This window comes from Coenobita brevimanus, chromosome 53 (genome assembly GCF_032717465.1).
Source record: "Coenobita brevimanus isolate Jiangsu-jjx chromosome 53, ASM3271746v2, whole genome shotgun sequence".
In the NCBI taxonomy this organism is placed as follows: Eukaryota; Metazoa; Arthropoda; class Malacostraca; order Decapoda; family Coenobitidae; genus Coenobita; species Coenobita brevimanus.
In genome coordinates, this window is record NC_137006.1 from 41,585,082 (window position 1) to 41,601,740 (window position 16,659).

Sequence of the window (16,659 nt, forward strand, 5' to 3'; positions counted from 1 at the left end):
TCCCTTCTCCCCCATCTATCCTCCCCAGCTCCCCACTTCCTCCCCCTATCAGTGCATTCCTCCTCTCTCCCCCACTTTTTCTCTCCCCCTTCTAACCTACTTTTCCCCCCTCCCCAACCCCCATTTCCTTCCCCTATCAGTGCATTCCTCTATCTTCCACTCCCCCCTCCCTCTCTCTCTCTCTCTCTCTCTCTCTCTCTCTCTCTCCTGCACATGACATCTCCCCCTCCCCCCCACTCTCTCCATCCACATTTATTTTCTGTCATTGCATTCTTCTCCCCTTCCCTCCCCTCACCCCCCTCCCCTCACCCCCACCCCTCACCTACATACCTCTCATCTTGCCTCACCTTCCCCTCACACCTTTCTTCCTCCCTCATCCCCCCCCCCCTACTTTTCTCTACCAATGCATACCCCCCTCTCTCTCTCTCTCTCTCTCTCTCTCTCTCTCTCTTTATGTATGTAATGTGTGTGTATGTGTGTGTGTGTGTGTGTGTGTGTGTGTGTGTGTGTGTGTGTGTGTGTGTGTGTGTGTGTGTGTGTGTGTGTGCGTGCGTGTGCAAGGACATGATGCATACACCTACACATTTAACCACTTGGGCACTCATACTGTCAGTCTATAAAGAAATACAACTAAGCTTCCTCAAGTCAAACTGCTGAAATAGTATTATTATTATTATTATTATTATTATTATTATTATTATCATTATCATCATCATCATTATTATTATTGTTATTATTATTATTATTACCACTCCTTAATAACTTAGGTGGGGGTAGAGGGGGGCGCCATCATGTGGTGGCACTGATATCAACGGGCGGTGGAGCTGCCTGGTTAAATAGAACTGTCATGATTCCCTTCTTATACTCCGAAATAACGAGGTTTGTAGAGTGGAGGTCGGGGTTACCTTCAGCCTGCAGTCCACTGGGTTCACGTTTCAGATGAAGCTTGGGCTACAACAACAACAACAACAACTACAAACCTATTACTACCACTACTACTACTACTACTACTACTACTACTACTACCACCACTACTACTACTACAACCACCACCACTACCTCTGCTACTATTACTACTACTACTACTACTACCACCATCACCACCACCACCACCACCACCATAACCACCACTACCTCCACTACTACTACTACTACTACTACTACTACTACCACTACTAAACTTAGAAAATAAAAGAGTAGTCCAAGTATAGCGCCTCTTCCCATCGCCTGAGGAAGCTCCGTAACACCTCTTCCTATGCGATTTATTTTACTTATTACTCCTTGCCGTCCTCTTCCGCGTGCCTTAAATCATTCCGATATCGTCATACTCTGCATATGCACAAAGCGATATTGGCCAGGTGTATGGAGGAATAAATAGGAAAGGAAAAGGTGCTAGGGAGTTTTAGCAGGGTGACGACGCCCCTCTCTTCCATCCCACCATCGTCCTTGCTGGGGATAGGGAGGGAGTTGAGAGAGAGAGAGAGAGAGAGAGAGAGAGAGAGAGAGAGAGAGAGATTTGTAGTGGGAGGCTAAATATGAGAGATTTCGGTAATTCTCTCTCTCGGCCCCACTTACCCTCACTGGCCAGAGGAGGAGGAGGAGGAGGAGGAGGAGGAGGAGGAAGAGAAGGAGGAAGAGAAGAAGAAGAGGAAGAAGAAGAAGAAGGAAAGGAGGAAGAGGAAGAAGAAGAAGATGATGATGATGGTGATGATGGTGATGATGATGATGAGGAGGAGGAGAGGTTAAATCTTCTCCCCTGTTCTCCCTTTCCTCTTCTCTCCTCCCTATCCCTCTCCTCTCCTCTCCTCTCCTATCTATTCTCTCTCTTTCCTCTCCTCTCCTCTCCTCTCTTCGCTTCCTTTCTTTCATTTTCTTTCTTTCCTTCTCTCCTCTCTCTCTCTCTCTCCTAATTCCCTCTTCAGTATCCCAGTTCATTTCCCAGCCTCATACTTCCCTTCCTCTCCTCATTCTCTCTCTTCTTCTCTTTGGGGTTGAGGATATTCACAACCGCACTTACGATGGAATTCCTGGCGTAACTTAGGATTTGTCTTTACGGGAAGAAGTAGGGACACAAGAGATTTTGAGAGCGTGTGTGTGTGGGGGAGGGTTTTTTTTTTTTTTTTTTTTTTTAATGTGTCCGACTCTGGGCATAGGCTTCACAGTCTGCTATCAAGGCCCAGTAGTCCTCCTACATACCATACACCTCTACATGTCACCACTTCGGCGCTAACACCCACCGTCCATACTGAATACATGCTAGGGCTGTCTCATACGGGACTGGTGTATTGGTATTAGCGGGGGTATTTTTACGACATGTCGGCGGGTCATCTGGTGGATCAGTAAAGCCTGATTTACTGAAATTCAAATCCTTAAACTGTTCCCTGCCCCAGCCGGGATTTGAACCTGGGTCCGGTAGGAGTGCAGGACACCTCTCTACTGATCGTCTTCTGTCCTTGTTCTCCAAAATAATTACATAACCTATTATATTTTTTCTCACAAACTTAGATGTACTTGGAAGCCTCAGTCGATGAACGGGATGATAATTCACCCCTACACCACCAACATTCTGAAATTCCATGTAGTTTTTTATATCAGAAATTGTCTACAGTTATCTCTTTAGGCTGGAGTAGTAGTAGTAGTAGTAGTAGTAGTAGTGGTGGTGGTGGTGGTGGTGGTGGTGGTGAGACTGTTGTTGTTGTTGTTGTTATTATTATTATTATTATTATTATTATTATTAATGGTAGTAGTGGTAGTAATAGTAGTACCTCAGCAGTAGTAGTAATTGCAACCCTCGGCTCATCTGAACGTGAACCCAGTGGACTGCAGGCTGAAGTTACCCTTGATCTGCATTCCACCATCTTCCTTTTGAGGGACAGGGAGGAAAATGGCAGACGTCTGTAGAGCCAGGCAGCGGTCATTTCAGTGCCACCACGCGAAGGCCCCCTCTCCAGCACCTCTTTACACAATGGCTCCCTAACACCTTATCCTTAGCGATTTATTCTTGGATATGGGTGGCTAATATCCTTTTGTACGTTAATTACAGGAAGTATGGCGATACTGGAAGGATTTACGTAACAGAGAAAGGGACAGGAAGGTGGAACAAAATAAATCGCCTAGGAAAAGGTGTTAGGAAGCTCCCTTAACCGACGAGAATACGAGCCTATGAACACTTTAAATATAACTCCCATAAAAAAAAATAATAATAATCAAATAACACAATACTGACACAAAAGATTTCGTGTTTTTTTTTTTTTTTCAAACTAATTCATTCCTCATTAACCCCTTCGCTATTAGACGGCCTCCCTAATTTTAATATAATCGTCCTGAGGTAAAGTAATTAACGGGGAAATTACGGCATCGTACGGAAGGGGTTGGATAGCCTTGTTTGGTCGAATCCTCCTGCTGTGTGCTTGGTAGGGAGCCGCGAAGGTACCTCTCTGTCTTTCTCTCACTCTGTCTCTGTCTGTCTGTCTGTCTGTCTGTCTCTCCTCTCTCTCTCTCTCTCTCTCTCTCTCTCTCTCTCTCTCTCTCTAACTTCACAGGGAATGTTAATGTCAGTAAGTATTTTGACTGTACGCCCCTTCAACAACGAGGTAAACTCTAGGAATATCTAGAAATATACCTGAAGGACTTAGATTTCTCGTCCCCTCTCAAGACGAGGAAGTACTAGGGTGGTTCCTGGTTCCCCTCAACACCTTCTCTGTCACCTGGATTGGGGAAAGGCTTGTCAATATCCCAAAAGTTCCCACCTGCTTTCCTCATCGCTAGTCAATTTTCACCTTCGTCAGCACTACGCTTCTGTCACCCCCGCCATCCCAGTATCATTTGTCAGTCCTCGCCACCACACCACCACACCACCACCACCACCACACCACCACCACCAGCATCTATCTCCATCAATGCCTTGTTAAAAGTTACCCACTTTTAAAAGGCTCAGTGATCCATTGAAGGTAACAAGGGCAGAGGGGAGGAAAGAGGGGAGGGAAAGAGAGAAAGGTATGGAGAGAGAGAGAGAGAGAGAGAGAGAGAGAGAGAGAGAGAGAGAGAGAGAGGGAGATTTATATGGCTAGTTTGACGGGTGATAAAGATGATTTGGCTAATACGGATAGTTTCACACACAGAGGGAGAGAGAGAGAGAGAGAGAGAGGAAATTACAGACAGGTAAAACAGAAGAGGAGGAAGAGAGAGAGAAGGCAAAGAAGAGGTGTTGGGGGGAGAGTATTGTGTTGGTGATGATGGAGGTAAGAAAGAAAAACACATTGGAGGTATTGATAATGGTGGTGGTGGTGGTGGAGAGTGGTGGTGGTGGTGAAGTGTGGTGGTAGTGCTTGTGGAGGAAGAATGTGGTGGTGGTGGTGATGGAGGAGGAGGACTGTTGTTGTGGTGGTGGCGATGGTAGTGTTGTGAAGTGTAGTAAACGAAGTGCGTGGTGGTGAAGTGTGAATGTGGTGGTGAAGTGTGAAGTGTGGTGGTGAAGTGTGAAGTGTGGTGGAGAGAGTGGTGGAAGTGGAGGAAACAATGGTCTTTCAGGCTGTGTGGAAACGAGAACTGAAAGGCAAGAAATAGTGGCAAATGATGTGGTTGGGGAGGAAGTGTTTTAGCGTGTGTGTGTGTGTGTGTGTGTGTGTGTGTGTGTGTGTGTGTGGGTGTGTGTGTGTGTGTGTGTGGGTGTGGGTGTGGGAGTGCTTTTTTATTTCTTGTTTCCTGATGATGATGATGAAATGATGATGTGAGTGTGGTGAACGGGGAAGGGTGTCTTTATATCCCTTCTTCCTTTCCCTTCTTTTTTCCTCCTCTCTCTCTTTTTTCCTCTCCTCCCCCTCCTTCCCTCCCCCTCCTTTCCTCCTTCCCCTTCCCTTCCTGCTCCCCCTTCCTTCCCCCCCCCTTCTCCTTGGCCTCCATTACTCCCATTCTTTTTTTTTTTTTCTTTTTTTTTCCTTCGTCCCTTCTCCTTTCTCCTTTCCCCCGTCCCCTCTTCCTTTCCTTTCCTCCCTCCTCTTTACCTCTTTCTCTCTTTCCTCCTCCTTTCCTTTCCCTCCACTCCTCAATCCCCCTCCCTTTCTCTCTCCCTTCACTCCCCAGCCCCCCCTCCCTTCCACTCGTCTTCTCCTTCCCTTCCTCATCTCTCTCTGTGTCCTCCTCCTCCTCTTTCTCTTCTCTTCCCCACATTCTTCTCCTCCCTTTCCTTCTTCCCTCCTCCTCCTCCTCCTCCTCCTCCTTTCCTTCATATCTTCTCTCCTTCCTCTTCCCCACATCCTCCTCTTCCTCCTTCTTCTCTCTTCCACCTCTTCCTTCTTCCTTCCTGCCCTTCCTTTGCCGCAATTCTTCTCTTCCCTTTGCTTCTTCTTTCATCCACCTCCTCTCTCTACACCTCTTCCTCACATCCTCCTCCTCCTCCTCCTTCTTCTTCCCTCCTCCTCTTCTTCCTCTTCCCTCCTCCTCCTCCTCTCTCTCTCACCCCCCACCCTGTCATTTCAACAGGAGTGTATCTGGTTCTTAACTTTTGCAAGGAAGGTAATCTGAGTTGAGACGATGGGTTACGGTCGCTCTCTCTCTCTCTCTCTCTCTCTCTCTCTCTCTCTCGGGGTTACTATTTTATCACTGCGTCATCTTCAGCTATGTATCTCTAAGTAAATCTTGGAGTGTGTAAGGGGAGGTGTGGTGTGGTGGTGTGGTGTGGTGGTCGTGTGGTGTGGTGATGTATTGTGGTGTGGTGGTGATGTGGTACTGTGGTGTGGCGTGATACTGTAACATGAGACTGGTTGATTGGTACTTTTGTGGTGTTGTGGTGTGGTGTGCTTCTGTGCTGTGTGGTGTGGTATTGTGTGGTGTGAGATACTGTGATGTGGTGGTAGTGTGGGCAGGAGCAGTATAATTTGCTGTGGTGTGGTGTGGTACTGCAATATTTCGGTGGTTGTGGTGTAACGAGATGTGGTGTGATGTGGTGTGGTGTGGTGTGGTGTAGTGTGGTATAGTGTGGTAGTGTGGCCTCCCTACCTACCACAACACTCAGGTAACCTCCACATTCTCTATCTATCTATTGCCAGACGCCTAAATCCGAAACGGGGTGGCCACAAGCAAATCGCCTCCACGTCGCCCTGTCCCCCGCCACATTCTCAAAACCACTAATTAATTACCTCAACTCAACAGGTAAAAATAGACAGGTAGCGGAAATGCCCTCTTCAGTACTTCTCAGGCGGTAAATTAGAAGCCAAGAGGAAGGCAAGAGAAAGAGGAGAACTTGAGAGGAAGAAACGTATAATGTCTTGAAAAATGAACAGACGCGGAACAGGAAACATTAGAAGACATTTAAAGAGGAGAAAAAAAGCTGTGTCTGACATTTTTGCCGCTCTGAGGAAGGGGGACAGGGTGAAGAGGGTGGCAGGGTGAGTTTTAGGGTGCTGGTAGGGTGGTAGGGTGAGGTGGTAGGGTGTAGGAGCTGGTAGGGTGAGGTAGTGCGTGTGGGGAAGGGTGAAACAGGGAAGGAGACTCAAAGACAGGGTGAAGAGGGTGGCAGGGTGAGTTTTAGGGCCGCTGGATGGGTGGTAGGGTGAGGTGGCAGGGTGTAGGAGCTGGTAGGGTGAAGTAGTGGGTGTAGGGAAGGGTGAGGTAGGGAAGGAGACTCAAAGACAGGGTGAAGAGGGTGGCAGGGTGAGTGTCAGTGTGATGGTAGGATAGCAGAGAGAGAGAGAGAGAGAAATTTAGGTGGAAAGAAAGAGAAAGAAATAGACAGAAATGAGAGAGCGAGGATCAGACAGGATAATGAGATGGGAGGAAAGAAGAAAGGAAAGTCTTTGTGTGTGTGAGAGAGAGAGAGAGAGAAGGAAGAAAGGGAGATACAGAGGGAAGAGAGGGAGATAAAAGGGAGGAAATAGAAGAAAGGGAGGAAAAGGTAAAGAAAGAGAGCGAGACAAAGATGGGGAAAGGGAAGAAAGGGGAATAAGGGAGGGAAAGGAGGAAGAGATGCAGACTGAGGATGCAAGAGAGGGAAAAGGGAGGAAGAAAGGGAGATAAGGGGAGGGAGAAAGGGAGGAAGGGAGGGAGAAAGGGAGATAAAGGGAGGAAGAAAAGGAGATAAAGGGAGGAAGAAAAGGAGATAAAGGGAGGAAGAAAGGGAGTTAAAGGGAGGAAGAAAGGGAGATAAGGGGAAGGAGAAAGGGAGATAAAGGGAGGAAGAAAGGGAGATAAAAGGAGGAAGAAAGGGAGGAAATGGGAGGAAGAAAGGGAGGAAGAGAGGAAGAAAGGGAGATAAAGGGAGGAAGAAAGTGAGGAAAAGGGAAGAAGAGGGAGCAAGAGGGAGAGGAAAGGGAGGAAGAAGGCGTTACGTGAGAGAGAGAGAGAGAGAGAGAGAGAGAGAGAGAGCGAGAGCGAGAGCGAGAGAGAGAGAGAGAGAGAGAGAGAGAGAGAGAGAAGAAAAGAAAAGACTAGTGAGAGCTGAGAAAGAATGAAGACAGAGTGAGTGAGAGAAAGAGAGCTAGTTTAACCGAGTTTTAAGAGAGAGTTACAGCAGGAAGTGAGAGAGAGAGAGAGAGAGAGAGAGAGAGAGAGAGAGAGACAGACAGACAGAGAGAGACAGACAGACAGACAGACAAACAGACAGAGCGAATGTGTGTGTGTGTGTGTGTGTGTGTGTGTGTGTGTGTGTGTGTGTGTGTGTGTGTGTGTGTGTGTGTGTGTGTGTGCAGAGGACATGGCAAGAGTGATCCAATAGGGCGAGAGTAATGATCACAAGGGCATCATATGGACCAAAGTTGTTGGTTTTGGCGAGAGAGAGAGAGAGAGAGAGAGAGAGAGAGAGAGAGAGAGAGAGAGAGGGAGAGAGAGAGAGAGAAGAATGTGGAGGACGAGGCGCTGGAGGGAAGGAACGAAGGGACGGCTGGAAGAAGGAATGGAAGGAAAGGTAGAAGGTGTTACGAGGAAGTGAGAAAGACAAGAAGGAAGGAAGGAAGGAGGGATGGAAGAGGAAGAAGAGAAGGAAGAAGTAAAAGAAGGAGAGAGGGATGACGGAAAGAGGTGGAGAGATGGGAGAAGGAAGGAAGGATGGAAGGAAAGATGGAAGGAAGGAAGGAAGGTAGTAAACTGAAATGAAGAGTAACTGAGATTGAAGGGTAATGCAGGGCACGGTAAGGCAGGGTGTAGGAGGGAGGTGTAGGGTAGGGTGAGGCAGGGTGTAGGAGGAAGGTGTAGGGTAGGGTGAGGTAGGGTGTGGGAGGGAGGTGAAGGGTAGGGTGAGGCAGGGTGTAGGAGAAATATGTAGCGTAGGGTGAGGCAGGGTGTAGGAAGAAGGTGTAGGGTAGGGTGAGGCAGGGTGTGGGAAGAATATGTAGGGTAGGGTGAGGCAGGGTGTGGGAGGGAGGTGTAGGGTAGGGTGAGGCAGGGTGTGGGAGGGAGGTGTAGGTAGGCAGGATGAAAGAAGGGTGTGGCAGAGCAAGGAAAAGGAAGGTTGTAGCAGAGAGGGGCAGGGCGGAGCGGGGTGGGGTGGGACGGGGCGGGGCGGGGTGGGGCGGGGCGGGGCGGTGACACATTATGTTGACCCTGCTAATTACCCGCCGTCCACAAAGACCCCGACACGTTTGATGCAACACCACCGCTCCTAAGGGGGGAGGGGTTGAATAATGGGCTAGGTGGGGACTACATGGTGGGGACTAAGGGGGACGATGGTGGGGACTAAGGGGGACGATGGTGGGGACTAAGGGGGACTAAGGTGGGGACTAAGAGATATGGTGGGACTAAGGAGGTATGGTGGGGACTAGGGAGGGTTATGGTGGGGACTGAGGGGCAATGGTCTGTCTGTATGTATGTCACACACACACACACACACACACACACACACACACACACACACACACACAATCATTTGGCGATGGTAGGGATTTTCTTTTATTCGTTTGAGAGATGTTTTATTGAATTGTCTGAACTGAGGCAAGTGTTAGGAAATGAGAAAAATATGAAGCAAATATGAGGCAAATATAAGGAAAATATGAAGCGAATATAAGGCAAATACGAGGGCAATATGAAGCAAATATGAGTGCAGTATGAAGCAAATATGAGGCAGGTAGAAGACCAAGTTGGGCAGTGGGGAAAAATATGAGAAATACCTAACAAATATGAGGCAAATATGAGGCAAACTCGGGCAGTGATGACAAGGATGAGGACCGATAATATGAGTCAAATATGAGGAAAATACGAGGCAAGATGTGGGGGAAAAATGAAGACAAATATGATGCAAACTGGGGCGCGGGACAAGGGGCGGGGTCAGATCAAATTTGTCGGTCTGAACTCGTTAGGGAAAGTTTGGCGGGCTTTCCTTCGGGGTAAAAACAGCCAAAAGCCACAGCCGCATTCTCGAGTTTCACCTCACTTACCCCGGCCAGGCTAGAGGAGGAGGAGAAGGAGTACGAGGAGGAGGAGGAGGAGGAGGAGGAGGAGGAGAGGGTTTCTGTGACCTGGAGGAGCTGTTGAGTTTTAACCCTTTCATGGCTGGGAAAACTCTCGGTATTTCTGCTGACGGTAAATTGTGAAAAGCACCAATACCGTCACTGCCACCCCCCTCATGACCGGAAGAGCTCTAGGACTGAACGTGACTAAATAATAAAAAACTGGAGAGCACACAGAGAGCACATACCTCCGCCAAAGTAAAATGTCCCCATCTCGCAATGTTAATAAGAAAAAAAAAAAAAAAAATCTAATCAACTTTTCTTTGGCCATTGCGCTACCCCTCCAAAAATATAATAAAATTTCAATAGTAACTTTTTGAGATAATTTGTAGACAGACAGACAGACAGACGCGGGTGATCACAGAGCCTCCTCCTAGGGGTTAAAAAATATATATATATATATTTGTCACTAGCATCTCATTCTACATCAAGCCAGACGATTTTCTTCAGCGGACTGTCATTGCCACCCCTCTCACGGTCAGAACAACTCTTCCGATTCTACTTTAAATAATGCTGGACGATTTTATTAAGCTACTGTAAATTATAAAAAAAAACACTATTACCGTCATTTAACCCTCTCATGGTAGGAAAAACTCTTGTAATTCTGCTCCAAATACAGCCTGGATATTATAAAGGTTAGGTACTGTTTCCATCCTTACAGGTGTAGTCAGATTGGAGGGTCGCAGTAACTAGTAACCAAGGAGACTCATTCCTACCTCACAACCCAGACTCATCGGCAGCTAATAACCAAGGAGACTCATTCCTACCACACAACTTGACTCATTGGTACAGCTAGTAACCAAGGAGACTCATTCCTACCTCATAACTAAGATACACAAATTTCCACGCAAGCACAACATAGCATGCAGGCTGTGGAAATTGCCCAGTTCTGTTAGATGAAAAAAAAATGATTATAATTATCTACATAACCTCATCCTCTGTTCTATCTCTGGTCTGCCACTTATCTCTTTACCTGTCTGTTTGTTATTATTATTATTATTATTATTATTATTATTATTATTATTATTATTATTATTATCATTATTGGTAAGACAAGTGTGATGTGTGCGAAATGTGAAGTGTGAAGTATGGGGGGTGATGTGTGTGTAGTGTGAGACGCGAGGGAAGGAAGGGAGGAAAGAAGGGAAGGGGGGAGGAAAGAAAGGAAGGAGTGGAGAAAAGAAAAAGGGAAGGAGAGGAAGAAGAAGAAGAAGAGATGGGGGGAGGGAAGGAGGGAAGGAAAGAAAGGAAGGAGGGGAGGAAGAAGAAGGGAAGGAGGGCAGGAAGAAGAAAGGAATGGAGGGGAGGAAGAAGAAGGAGTAAGGGAGGAAAGAAGGAGTAGGGATGGCACTCGCTCAAGGAAGAAATTGTAATCAAGAGTTCAGACTTATAATATGTCCCATTTTTCCTACAACCGTCTGGAAAAATCAACCCCTTCACTGCTAGGACGGCACTTAAAATTCACTCCTGCTACCTCCAGACGATTTTCTTCAGCTTACGGAAGGCCAGAGAGAGAGAGAGAGAGAGAAATTAACGAAGCCTGTGTCTGTCCTGCATTTCTAAGTCTCTCAATTGAATAGAATTTTGAGATAACTGGTATATTGAAATTTAGCTGTGTCTGTCCTGCATTTGGAAATCTCCCATAAAACTAATTACTTTTTTCTCCTTTTAACAAGAATGAATATAAAAGACGGCATGGTAGAGAAAGAAATGGCTCCTTTCACTATGATGCCGTGTTTTTCTTCACTCTTGCTATTTACAGACGATTTTATTCAGCTCAGGGAAAGCGTCTTGTCATGAGGGGGTTAGTGGAGGACGGATCTCAGCCCTCCTCGTTTTGAAAGTCCCGCCAAAGCTGAATAAAATCGTCCGGAGATGGCATGAAGGGTTTGGATGATGGATTAGATGGAAGAGGTTATTTAATATAGTGTTAAGACAGCATGAATCATTATTACTTCTTTATAGTGTATACTTAACGCGAGACGACCACTCTCTTATGTAGCGAGTGTGTTAAAAGAAGGAAGGAAGGAAGGAGGGAAGGAAAGGAAAGGAAAGATGGAAGGGAGGAAGGAAAGGAAAGGAAAGGAAAGATGGAAGGGAGGAAGGAAAGGAGAGGAAAGGAAAGGAAGAAAGAAGGGACAAAGGAGGAAATGAAATGAAAGGAAGGAAGGAAGGAAGGAAGAAAGGAATGATTGATTATTGATGTGCTCACGACTGGAGGAGGCTGTGTGTGTTGTTGGCGTCAGTGATTGCTTGGGTCTGTTTGTGATTCCCTGTTTGATTGCGGCTGAAAGTGTTTGTGCTTGGTTGTGTTGTTTTAATTTGTTTGAGTCCTTGGTTTATGGGTTTTACTGTTTCTGTATGGCTGATTGTTTGTGTTTGTTTATGTGTGTGTGTGTGTATGTGTATGTGTGGGTGGGTGTTAAAAGTTGCTGTAAGTGTTGTACATATCACTGCTTGTGTGTGTGTGTGTGTGTGTATGTGTGTGTGTGTGTGTGTGTGTGTGTGTGTGTGTGTGTGTGTGTGTGTGTGTGTGTGTGTGTTTGCTGTTTTTTTGTGCTGAAGAAGGTAGCTATCTTGTATTCGAGCAGGTTTCTTTGCTTAGCCTTTTGTTTGCCTAAAAAAATATATATATATATACTTTCACTTTGAGACTGCACATCAAAATACATCAGTCTTTTTATTTTTCCCTTACGTAAATTTTCACCAGGTGTTCATGACGAGAGTGATTGAGACTCATGCTGTGACGTAAAGGTGAACGGAGATTTGCCTTGGTGGGTGAATTTAAGGTGCAAAGATGAGAATAGACGTAAATATGCTAGAAAAGGGACAATAACATCAGCTCTGTAGGTTAGGTTAGGTTAGGTTAGGTCGGGTTAGGTTAGGTGAGGCTAGGCTAGGTTAGATTAGGAGAGGTTAGGCTATGTTAGGTTAGGACAGGGAAGAAACACGTACGAAGCTACAAGGTCATTCAAACAACACAGAGGTCTGAGTATGGCAGCAGCTAGAGGCTTGCACGATGGAGTTTTAGTGCCTACGTTAACAGAGGGAGTGTGTGACTGTGGTGCGGCATGAAGTGGAGAAGTTAAAAGCAAGCAGTAGTGGAAATAGGGTTGTTGAGGAATGTGTGTGGCGTGTGGAGGGTGGATAGGATGGTGAATGATGTGTGTGGAGTGTGTGGAGTGGATAGGAAAAGGAATGGTTTGATTCGTGAAAGTTGTGGAGTGAGGATGACTGTGGACGCCAGAGCTGAAGAGAGAGTGCGTAGATGGTAGGGGTATGTGGTGAGCATGGGTGTAATTAGACACACACACACACACACACACACACACACACACACACACACACCACAATAATAGAGAGAGACACACACACACCACAAAATTAGTGACGCACGCACACACACACACACACACACACACACACACACACACACACACACACACACACACACACAAACAAACAAACACCCCACACAAACACACAGAATCAGGAGACGCATTTCTTACCTTTCATTCTTATCTCCGGACGATTTTACTCAGCTCTGTAGGGGTTTGATTGAGCCTTCATTAACTCCTTCAAAAAAATCCCTGACGAATAAATCGCCTGTTGGAAGTGTTTGAGAATTGCGTCATCGGGTTGAAGGGGTTTGTGTGTGTGTGTGTGTGTGTGTGTGTGTGTGTGTGTGTGAGAGAGAGAGAGAGAGAGAGAGAGAGAGAGAGAGAGAGAGAAAGACACAAAACGACTTTCGATCTCCAATAAGACGCGAGGTTGTGTAGTGTCGCTTCCTGCCTCTCTCTCTCTCTCTCTCTCTCTCTCTCTCTGTATGTTACCGTATGCATCTATCTAGCTGTCTGTCTATCTATCTTTATCTGTTTGTCTGTCTATCTGCCACACACACACACACACACACACACACACACACACACACACACACGCCGAGCAAACCACACCACCCTCCTGTTTCGCGAGCGGGGGTATATTAAAATCAGTAAAGTATATCTATTAGTATGTCCGTAAATTTTTGTTTAACGAAAAAATAAAAAAAATGAACATAAAAAAATCTGTTCTTGAAAAATCTGAAAAAAAAAAGAAAGAAAAAGAAAATGAAAGTCGCAGGTGTGAAGGTAACGATGCTCACCTGTAATTAGTTGTGCTTGGTTTCACTCACCTGCCTCACCTCTCACCTGCCTCACCTCACTTGACTCACCTCTCACCTGCCTCATTTCTCACCTGCCTCACCTCACTTGACTCACCTCTCACCTGCCTCACTTCTCACCTGCCTCACCTCACTTGACTCACCTCCCACTTGCCTCACCTCTCACCTGCCTCACCTCACTTGACTCACCTCTCACCTGTCTCACCTCACTTGACTCACCTCCCACCTGCCTCACCTCACTTGCCTCACCTCACCTGCCTCACCTCACTTGACTCACCTCTCACCTGCCTCACCTCACTTGACTCACCTCCCACTTGCCTCACCTCTCACCTGCCTCACCTCACTTGACTCACCTCTCACCTGTCTCACCTCACTTGACTCACCTCTCACCTGCCTCACCTCACCTGCCTCACCTCCCACCTGCCTCACCTCTCACCTGCCTCACCTCACTTGACTCACCTCCCACCTACCTCACCTCTCACCTGCCTCACCTCTCACCTGCCTCACACTCACCTGGAAAAGAAAGGTTATATTTCAGTGTCGGTCTATAGTGATTATCGTCCTTAAATATCTGTCATAATAATCACTCTAATTCCAGTACACCTATCTATCTATCTATCCATCTATTAATCTATCTATCTATTGCCATACCCTTTATTCCCGTAAGGGGTGGCCACAAACAAATCGCCTCCACGTACATGCCACACATATAAGTGAATGGGTAAGGGAGGAATTATTTAAAACTTTTTGATGAGCAGTGTTAAGATTTAGGTACAGTCGCCCGCAAAAGTTCTCTTCCTCCCCTGGCCTTCAGTAATTCAAAGCAAAATATTAATCTGAAGAAGGTCAACGCAATACAGTGTGAGTCAAAAAAACAGACGTCCTTGTAATGAAAGAGAGAGAGAGAGAGAGAGAGAGAGAGAGAGAGAGAGGGAGAGAGAGGAAATTAGTTTTATATAGCCACGTCATTTCTCTCTCTCTAGCTGTCTATAAAAAGCAAATTATATCTCATCCCATTTTCTTTTTATTTACCTCTCTCTCTCTCTCTCTCTCTCTCTCTCTCCCTAACCATCTATCTATCTATCTATCTATCTATCTCTCTCTCTCTCTCTCTCCCTAACCATCTATCTATCTATCTGTTTCTACCTGTCACTTAGTTTATCTCTTTACTCCTGCTTATCATCTATCGATCTATCTACCTATCCATCTATCTATCTATCTATTCATCTACTACTAACCACCTAATTCCAGAGTGTAGGTGGGGGTGTGGTGGTATATCGGTATATCTAGGAGGTATAACTGAAGCAAAGATTTCTATACGTCTATCACACTAACTTGGCACAGCATTTAGTCCTTTTGCAGCTTATATCACGTAGCTCAGTGGCAGAAAAAGTCAGTACTACGGCTCTGCATCCCTTTCATAACACTTCTTCATGACTAGCATCTGGTATTACTGTTACAAGTTAGCATTCAAGACGGAGAGGCGGCAATTTTAGGCCAAGTTTGCGTAAAATGAGTGTATTCTGGTGACACGAGTTTAACATATGCTTTATCAACACAGCATATACTGGCAATTATAGTAGTTTTAACCCCAGGATCATTTGTACGTGAACCCAGTGGACTGCAGGCTGAAGATGACCCTTTCCAATCCACCATCGTCTTTGCGGGGGGATAGGGAGGGTGTTGAGGGACATTCTTGTAACCGGGCAGCTCCACCGACCGGCTATATTGGTGTCACTTTACGAAGGCGCTCCATTCCAACACCACTAGTAAAGCATATACGAAAACCCAAGGGAAGTATATGGATGCTACCTACGTCCACCATCACAGGACTAAGACACAAAACTCTGCTTCTGGCCTTGGATTCCTTCTTCCTTGCATTAAAAAAATATATAAATGAAACTCAAAACACTGCCTCTGGCCTTGGGTTCCTTTTCCTTGCATAAAAAAAATATATAAATGAAACTCAAAACACTGCCTCTGGCCTTGGGTTCCTTCTTCCTTGCCTAAAAAAAATATATATATATATATAAGGGAAACCAATATAACCCTACCATATAAGTGAAACATACGTGAAGCACCAAACACAACTACTATATTCCCGAAACAGAACACTATTATTATGCAGGTGAAACACTACAGTATACCTAAAATCTTCCCTCATAATTGAAACACAGAACGTTACTCTTATATACGTGAAACATAACATAAAACTACTATTATTATACAGGTGAAACAGATGAAACATAGAACACTAGTACAATACGAGTGAAACAGTGAAATCATCAGTATTATATACCGTAAGGGAAGCAGTCAACACAGTGCAAACGTATCCTATATAACAATCATAAAACACTGCTCTTACGTAAATAAAGCAGCTGAAACATAAAGCACACATCTAAAACAGCATATAACACACACAACCAAACCACAGCATAAAACACACAACCCAAGCACAGAATAAAACACACACACGTACACGACCAAAACACAACTAAATTCTTACACACCATTGCCTGTAGGAAACGTAAAACAACACAACACTAACTGCATCACAACCAAAACTACAGAGGAAACACATAGCGCAACCCCAAAGCCTGCTACTACCATACAACGCTCACATAATCACTACTCTTCATAATTATTGATAGAGTTATAGATTTATTGTCAAACTTTAGGTCGTAAGTCTTATAATGTTTCGTGTTATCTTCGTCATTTCACCCCTCAATATCGCTTTCGATGGTGGGGTGTGTTGGGGTGGTGTGGTGGGGTGTGGTATAGTGTTGTAGTGTAAGGTGTGGTGGTGTGGTATACGGTTATAGTTTAGGGTGTGGTGTAGTTGTGGTATGGTATGGTGTGATGTGGTGACAGAGAGGTGTGGTGTAGGGTTCTGGTGTGGTGTTGTGTAGGGTTGTAACGTGGTGTGGTGTGGTGTGGTGTGGTAGGGTGAAGTGGTATTGTGCTGCTAGGTCAGGTGTGGTGCAGCTGTCGTAGTTATGGTGTGGTGTGGTGTGGTGCTGTGTGGTCTGGTGTGATGTGGTAAGATGGTGTGGCGCGGTGAGA

At 45.7% G+C, this 16,659-nt stretch overlaps 1 protein-coding gene across 2 annotated transcripts in view; it reads left to right on the forward strand.

Moving 5' to 3' along the window:
- The first annotated feature begins 1,636 nt into the window (after positions 1-1,636).
- The window catches only part of LOC145400670 (putative protein MSS51 homolog, mitochondrial), a 498,420-nt gene continuing 483,397 nt past the window's right edge, over positions 1,637-16,659 (forward strand). The window contains exon 1 of one of the 2 annotated variants that reach the window (XM_080273105.1): positions 1,637-1,704. The gene's annotated coding sequence lies outside the window, so the exon portion shown is untranslated. The remainder of the gene's footprint in view (positions 1,705-16,659) is intronic. The other variant, XM_080273106.1, reaches the window with a different exon arrangement.